General features: G+C 37.6%; 2 long non-coding RNA genes across 2 annotated transcripts in view; one reads left to right on the top strand and one right to left on the bottom strand.

The window, feature by feature from the left end:
- LOC121105840 overlaps window positions 1–3,767 on the bottom strand; it is a 28,515-nt gene extending 24,748 nt beyond the window's left edge. The window contains exons 1-2 of the long non-coding RNA XR_005838586.1: window positions 2,388–3,767; window positions 2,172–2,294 (exon numbers count right to left, since the gene is read on the bottom strand). This is a non-coding gene — a long non-coding RNA (uncharacterized LOC121105840). The remainder of the gene's footprint in view (window positions 1–2,171; window positions 2,295–2,387) is intronic.
- A 1,864-nt stretch (window positions 3,768–5,631) lies between these two features.
- LOC121105839 overlaps window positions 5,632–8,034 on the top strand; it is a 4,480-nt gene continuing 2,077 nt past the window's right edge. The window contains exon 1 of the long non-coding RNA XR_005838585.1: window positions 5,632–5,802. This is a non-coding gene — a long non-coding RNA (uncharacterized LOC121105839). The remainder of the gene's footprint in view (window positions 5,803–8,034) is intronic.

Below are 8,034 nucleotides of genomic sequence, written 5' to 3'. Positions count from 1 at the left end.
TGGTTTTATTTTTGAATTCAGAACTGCTTGGACTAAACTTAAAACTCATTTTAAATAATTAATACTTACTCAAACGTGTTTTGCCAGCTTACAGTTAATGTTTTAATAACAATTTTAAAAATCTTGTCTCAATAGCATGATCTGAAATTAAATGAGATTTAACCAAAAATAACTTGATAGACTAATAGGGGGATAAAAAAGATTTATTACCATGGTGTGTTCCACCTAGCCAGTTTCTCAGGGGAGAAACAAGAATCACCAGCAAAACTATGAGGTTTTTTCTGGTAGATTTCTGTTCCTTTGATCTGTGGTTTTCAGAATTTTTTTTATTATTTTAGTTGTGAAGCTTATTTTTTTAGCAACATCTGACATAGAACTCCAATATGACAGAACATAACCACTTTGACTTAGTTGGAAACAGAATACGTGCAGTCAATGACTGACTACCCTTCTTCCTCAGCGGCCCTGAAGCCATTGTGCAGCCACTTCTTCACTGATAACTTGGTGCAACTTAGCAAAACTCCTTTGGTGTATGACTAGAACATTTTTAATAACTGAGCAAATACAAGCTTTAATTTATATTTTAACTGTATATTTTATGAAGAGCTTTAAAAGGGACAATAAAGGGGGAAAATGGAATTCCTAACTTTCTAATTGATAATTTTCCATTTTTACATATATTTCAAATGATTAGTCTTCAAAGGGAATTAAAAAAAAAGGTTTGAGACTTTGGGCAATGTGTATCATCTTAAAGTTATTACATAATGAGTTTATTTAATGAATTCCAGATTTATGAATAGAATATATTGATAATGTTGATGATAGCATTTTTTAAATTACCAGAACAGTAGAACTACAAAGAATTCTAATCCCATATCTGCTTCAGATACTTAATTCTTAAATTTTAAAGGGTATACTTCCCAAACAAAATGAGTTTTCTGCCCTACTGATAGTTTGTGGATAATTTGTATAGAACAAAAACAAATGGAGGTATCAGGCATATGTAACAACCTATGTAAAGAATAAGGTTAAAGTCAGACTTTTTTTTATACAGAGTGTTTACTCAAATTTTCATGTATCTGAAATTGTCTAATTTGAGTAAAAAGCCTTTTCTCATTTGTTCACATTATGAATTGTAATTTTTAAAAATTACATCCCTACTTGTTTATGTATTAACTTTGTGTCCTTACCAAAGAACCTTTTGTGTTTTTTTAGGTTAAGCAATATGGAATTTTCTAAAACTACATTATTTGAATATTCACATTATTTATTGCTCTTACTTTAAAAGTAGCACCTTCTTCAACCAGTTATCTTCCTTGTAGAGGCTGCTTTTAGGCAAACAGGCTCAAGCAATGGAATAGAAAGGGCCACAGGGACGACCTGGCTGAATGCAGCAGGGCCCCTCCGGTGACCCACCTCAAAACCTCAAAATATCCATAGGCCCTAACTGACCAGTGGGCTACTCAAAACCAGGCACAGTTCCCAAAAAAGGGAAGATTCCATATGTTGCCATACCTCCAGTCCCCACCCACGGCCTCCTTGCAGACAGCTTCTCTTCTGCTGTCCTGCCTGCTGCTCCTTTGCAGTGTAGTCAGTAAACTTTTATCTTCTTTGCTCAGCTTTAGGTGAATTCTTCCATTTGCCCCCCATCCCCCGGCTTCCACCTGATCATCGCTCCATATTTGGGACCCCTCATCCGATCCAGAGACACCCCATTTAGACACCATATTCCTTCCTAAAATACTAGATGACTATTTTATAAGCTGTATGCCTGATTTAAAACAAAAACAAAAACACCAGAGATGCTTTTAACACCCCTGAACCGTGGAATCCCCCCATTCTTATTTCTGTGCCTTTAATTTTTTCCATAGCACCAATCACCATGTAAAATACTATATATGATTTACTGATTAAATTGTTTGTCTGAATTCACCTATACTAGAATGTAATAAATACGAGAAGAGGGATTCTTGTCTATTCTAACTGCTGCAGTATTCAGTGACTTACCTACCACTCAAATATTCATCAATGAAAAAAAATCTTCAAATAACCCAGTTTAGATTTTTACAGAATCTAAACAAATGTTTTAATATTTTCAAGGTCTTCTATTTGTAATAGTCAATATGAAAACATTGTTTAGATATATAGTGGGTGTTTCATCATTACGTTACCTGGGCGACTTCAGTGGTGGCATCTGGGACATGATGCAGAGAGGAGGCCAAACATTGCTGTTGTATTAGGAAGTCAGGTCGTTCTTTGTGTATCCTTCTACCGTAAGTCACACTGACATTTTACTGTATGAAGAAGATTGAAAGACCACAGTGATTCATTTAAATAGTCTGTATTTTGATACTATTTAAATTACCAATAATTTTTGTGTCACCTACTGTGATTGTGGTTTATATGAAGAAGTCATGTATTTGGTCTTCATCGCATTCCTGGCACCGAGGTCCTAAAACCCTTGGAATTCCTTAAGTGATAAGAACAATAAAAGTGCCTTCTGTTATTTATAACAAGCCCCTTTCAACCACACCTCACTTGATGTGAATGAGGTGGTATTTGGAGAGTCCCTAAGGATGGGGACTGGTTGCCCGGAAACCAACTCTGTGATCAGAGGTTGGAACAGTGAACGCAACCCCTGAGATTTTTGTGGAGGGGAGAGAGACTATGCATAGAGCTCAATTACCAGTGCCAGTGATGTAACCAGTCATGTTTGTGTAACAAAGCTTCCATAAATACCCAAAATGACATGGTTTGGAAAGCTTCCAGGTTGGTGAAGGCATCCAGATGCTGAGGGGGTGGCAGATCTCAGTTCCGTGGGCACACAAGCACCTGTACTGAGGGCCTTCTGTACCTCACCCAATGTACCAATTTACCAGGCTGCTCATCCGTGTCCTGGATAAAAAGCTGGTAAGTGTAAGTAAATGTTGCCCTGAGCATCCTGTGAGCCATTTTAGCAAATTACTGAATTCAAGGAAGGGGTCATGGGAACCCCAGGTTTTAGCCAGTGGGTCCAAAGTACAGCCGACAATCTGGGCTTGAAATTGGTGTCTGAAGTGGGGGCAGTGTTGTGGGACTGAGGCTTTAACCTGTGGGATCTGATGCTATCTTCAAGTAGACAGTGTCAGAATTGAGTTAAATTTGTAGGATACCCAGTCAGTGTTCACTGAAAATTGGAGAATTGCTTGGTGGTGTGCGAAAGCAAACCACCCACTGATTACTTTTTATCCCTCAAGTATTTTGCCTCTTACCCATATCTCTGATAAGAAACCAAATGCCCAGATAGGAAACAAAATGCCTTTTTAACCAGAAGGCATTCTGAAACTGGGTGAGCACTATTTCTGCTACGTTACCTGAAGTGGCTGAGGGCTGCTGGTAACTCACAAGAGACAAGGAAAAATGAGCTAATTTTATAAACCAGATATGTGATTCTCAGATTCAGAATATTAAAAAGCCAACACTTTCTGCAAGAGCCATTCAGCACTCGGGGGGAAACTTGATCTGTAGGAATAATAATAAGCTTTAATGAAAATAACCAAGTGCACCTCACAGGGGTACTAAGCTTTAATGACTCAATATTTGTGGAACCCTTTGAGCACCTCTGAAGTTATATAAGCATAAATGAATAAGTAGGGATATCATATACCATAGTTATTTCTGCATTAAATCTCTCCTGATCATTCCTTATCTTACAGGGTAGGCACTGTGTGAGGCTAATATATGAACAAAGTTATGGAAGAAATAAAGTACAAAATAATACATAGTAGTGATTTCCAATGAAATAATTATACTCTCATATTAGTGAAAGAATGGAGTCATTAATTGCACCTCTATTCCTAGGCTGTAAAGTAGGAAAATGAAAATCTGGAATAGACAATATAGAAATGATTATAAAGAATTTGAAAAAAACTAATTTTTTAATGGAGGAGACAGCTAGTATTTCTTTTTTTTTTTTTTAAAGATTTTATTTATTTATTTAACACAGATAGAGACAGCCAGCGAGAGAGGGAACACAAGCAGGGGGAGTGGGAGAGGAAGAAGCAGGCTCATAGCGGAGGAGCCTGATGCGGGGCTCGATCCCATAACGCTGGGATCACGCCCTGAGCCGAAGGCACACGCTTAACCGCTGTGCCACCCAGGCACCCCTAGTATTTCATTTTTTATACTGAAGAAATTATAATGATAATTATCATTTTCTCTGTTTATTATTTACTAGAAATGGTATAGATTATTTTTATATATCTTCTATTCCTCCTTTCCAGTCTCCCCTCCATCACTAACATGATTTACACAATGTGATAGTACTTCTAATGTTCCTAGGTTTTAAAAAAAATCTCCACAACCCTCTTTATCTTTATCATATTTTCCAAAATGCACCACTGTGATTGTAGTATTTCCCTCATTTAAATTTAGGTAGGGAAAGATAAACTACATTGGTCCAAACAATCTCTTTAACAAGTTTTGCTCTAATACCGTGATCTCCACCAATGAAAGATTCATTTTTCTCAGTGAGTATCATCTTTTAAAATAAAAAATCCTCTGAGAGTATCCTGTTGAGGAGACTGTTCTTCCCATCCTTGCTTTTTGCCTTTCCCTTAGGTGACATCACTTTCCTTAAGATAAAGGGAATTTCTAGAAGGAAGGGGAAAATAATAATAAAATAAAAACGAACACAGTTAACTGCCCTACATGCTGAACGTCCTAAATTCTGTCCCTCCGGTAGCAGTGTGACCGATATATTTCTTAGACTTGTTCAACAGAGGTCTCTACCCCAGCAGCTGCTGGAGCTGTCCTTGGCCGTGTCACTCCAGGTAGGGCTAAGGGCATGTGGTCATCCAGAGACCATGTTCCACCTTCTAGACCATTCCACGGGTACTTAGGACTCTGGCTGTGTCTGTTCCACAAACCCTGAGCCCGCTTTTCAGCCCACTATATACCTCCCTACACCCCAGGGGTGATGAGACAACTGTTAGCAGGAATGTCCCTGGATCTTGGATGTGAGGGTGTCCTTTGGGCACTGGAGGCGCGAATGTGGAGTGCCCTTGGGGAGGAGGAACAGGGAAGAGGAGTGGGTAGTAGAGGGGAGAGAGCTGGAGACAGGACAGAACCAATTCCTGCCATTACTACATTACGTTGTAGAACAAAGAAAACTCTGAAAAGTCTCAAGTAGAACATGGTCTTTTAGTTTTGGGCTTCTTGCAGGACTTTTTAAGGAAGAACCCAGGAGGTGGAGTCTGGGATCACCAGTGGTCAGGGTTCTAGGCCTGGACTGGGTGGGGTAAAGGGAAGCCTGAAAAGCCTTCAAAAAATTTTCCCCTTCACTGCCTAAGTGGCCTTGCCCCACAATGTTTTTGATGAAAAATGAAATTAATTTTGAAATTATGCTATCCATCTTAATGTTCCTTTACTTACATTAAAAAAATTGTTGTAGGGGCGCCTGGGTGGCTCAGTCGTTAAGCGTCTGCCTTCGGCTCAGGGCGTGATCCCGGCGTTCTGGGATTGAGCCCCACTTCTGGCTCCTCCGCTGGGAGCCTGCTTCTTCCTCTCCCACTCCCCTGCTTGTATTCCCTCTCTTGCTGGCTATCTCTCTCTCTGTCAAATAAATAAATAAAATCTTTTTTTAAAAAAAAGTGTTGTAAAGCTGTGTTTGTTTTTACAAAGGTAGAAAATATTTAACAGTTTGTTGGTCTATTTATTGTATCTTTTATGTTTGGACGGCTGGACCTGATTACCTAACAAGGCATTCATGGCTTTACTCGGTATTACTTTTGGTATAGGACTGAGAGGAAATTACTGATTCAGGTGAGTATTTTTGCAATACTTTCACTCTACAACGCAAGAAAAGGGGAGAGAGAATGGAGGAGTCTCGTGCATGCTATGAAGTTTTCTTAAAATTGTACTGCCACCCATAACAAAATGGCTCTCTTCTTCTCAAAGTTAGCAAAGCACTGATCTATATATAAAATGGAAAAATGATTAAATTCCTAATAAGTCTGCATTTATAAGTGACTATTAATGTAGAAAGTCATGATACAGTGTATTAAAAATTATTATGGAACTTTCTCTTAGGCAATAGAAGAACTTTAGAAATAACCCTTCATTTTATATGTATGAGGAAGTCGAAACTGAGAGCTTCAGCCAAGACCCCGTAATTAAATAGTGTTGGTGCCAGATTCCTAATCTCCGATCTTTGTGTTATAATCCTCCCAAATGGCTGGTCTATCATTAATACAAAATGTCCCCAAAAGCTACTTAATATCATACATGGACAATATTTCTGTTTACACTATTTTAATTCATACACGGGTCATGTTTCTGTTAAATTAGGGTAAACAGTCCCCTGTCCAACATTTCTAGATTCTTGGTTTGTTGCTTACTGGTTTAAATGGAATTAACTAACTGTTACTAAGCAAATACTGTGCAAACCTAAGGAAAACTGTATATAAAAAGTTAACTGGGTACGTATGGTGCTTAGTTCTTCATTGCAGAACTCCTCACTAGACAATGAGGGGACTGCTGAAAGAGATGTTTTCTTTTTGGGACAATATCCAACAGAAAACTTTACTCAATCCTAAAAATATGTTTGCTTTAAATATCGGATTAGTATCACACCCAGTTCTCAGTATTTGACAAAAACGTAGATGGTTCTGTATATACTTGGCAATGGGCTGCTTCAGTTTTTTATAACATGAACAATTAAAAGGAAGCTTAACATTATTATCATGAAAAATACATTAGCGATTAAATTTTAAAGGAAAATTTGTACTCTATTTTGAAGATAATGTTTCTATTTTGTCTGCAGCAGCACTAAACATTGTGTGGGGAGGAAAGATTTCAACCTTATATGGATTTCATTTGCATGGGAAAGGAGAATGTGTCTCTTTAAAAAAAAATTGAGCTCTAACTTACACAAAATAAAGGGCTCAAATCTTAAATACACAGCTTAAATTTTTACATGTTTATTTACCCATTTAACCACTACCCTAATCAGGATATGGAACATTCTAGACCTCCCTGAACATTCCGTTGTGCCCATACCCCCAGTATTCCTTGCCACCACCACCACCAAACACACCATACTCTGATCTTGATCACTACATTAGTTTTGTTACATTTTGAACCTCATCACTGGGGTCATACATCGAGTGTTCTTTTGCATCTGGCTTCTTTCACTCAACATTAGGTCTGTCAGATTCATGCATGTCGTGTGTCGGAAATAAGTTATTTTTCATTACTGTGCATTAATTGGTAGCCCAAGGAGTATGTTTAGCATTTGTAGAAAAGGCAAATATTTTTCCAAATTGGTGATAACAGTAAAAGTTCCAGTTACTCCACATCCTCACCTATCCTCTTTTGGTCTTTCATTTAAGCTACTCTGTTGGATGTGGAGTGGTTTTAATTTACATTTTTCTGATAACTAATATTTTGGGACTTTTTGTGTACTTATTGGTTCTTTTGATACTCTCTCTTAGGAAGTCTTTAATTCTTATTCATTAATGATTGAATGTTCTTTTTCTCATTTAATATTAGGGGTTCTTTAGGAAGTCTGGATGTGAGCCTGTTGATATATATGTATTGAGAATATTTTCTCTCAGTTTTGGCTTACCTTTCATTCTCTTAATAATTTATTTTAATAAACAGAAGTTCTTAATTTTAACAAATGTCAATAGTTTTATGGTTTACTGCACGCATATATTCAACTCTGTATCTTGTAGAGGTTTGGTTGTTTTTTAGCTTTTAGATTTAAATCTGTGACCAACCTTGAAATAATTTTGTATGTGGTGTAAGATAAGAGTCTAGGTTCTTTTTTTTTTTTTTTTTAAGATTCTATTTATTTATTTGAGAGAGAGAGAAAAAGTGATCACAAGCAGGGTGGAAGGGTAAAGGGAGAAGGAGACTCCCCATTGAGCAGGGAGCCTGATTCAGGACTCAATCCCAGGATCCTAGGATCATGACCTCAACCAAAGGCAGATGTTTAACTGACTGAGCCACCCAGGCACCCGGGTCTAGGTTCTTTAAAAAAAAAAAAAAAAA

Source organism: Ursus maritimus, unplaced genomic scaffold, assembly GCF_017311325.1.
Source record: "Ursus maritimus isolate PB19 unplaced genomic scaffold, ASM1731132v1 scaffold_3, whole genome shotgun sequence".
In the NCBI taxonomy this organism is placed as follows: Eukaryota; Metazoa; Chordata; class Mammalia; order Carnivora; family Ursidae; genus Ursus; species Ursus maritimus.
Note: the sequence above shows the minus strand (reverse complement) of the source record. Positions and strands in the feature narration are given on the sequence as shown.